General features: G+C 36.0%; 1 pseudogene; it reads right to left on the reverse strand.

The window, feature by feature from the left end:
- Positions 1-11: 11 nt before the first annotated feature.
- On the reverse strand, positions 12-243 carry LOC107185232 (annotated as a pseudogene).
- Between the last annotated feature and the right edge of the window lie 4 nt (positions 244-247).

Consider the following 247-nt stretch of genomic DNA (forward strand, 5'->3'; position numbering starts at 1 on the left):
CCTCAAAAGCAAGTTTAAGGGATTAAATATCATCATCAGTATCATCACTACTAAGGATAAAGCTGTTGCCTGTGGACAGGACCCCTTCTTTCTGAATATTCCCCAAACCACTCACAGTCCCTTTTTCATCAGAATCATCAAACAACTTCTCAGAATCATCATCTTTGAACATGTTTTCACCTATACCTTCTTCATCCTCCTTTGCATCTATTTATCTTCATTTTCATCTGAATATTCAAACATCTTT

The sequence above is a fragment of the Myotis davidii genome, unplaced genomic scaffold (assembly GCF_000327345.1).
Source record: "Myotis davidii unplaced genomic scaffold, ASM32734v1 C61383618, whole genome shotgun sequence".
Lineage (NCBI taxonomy): Eukaryota > Metazoa > Chordata > Mammalia > Chiroptera > Vespertilionidae > Myotis > Myotis davidii.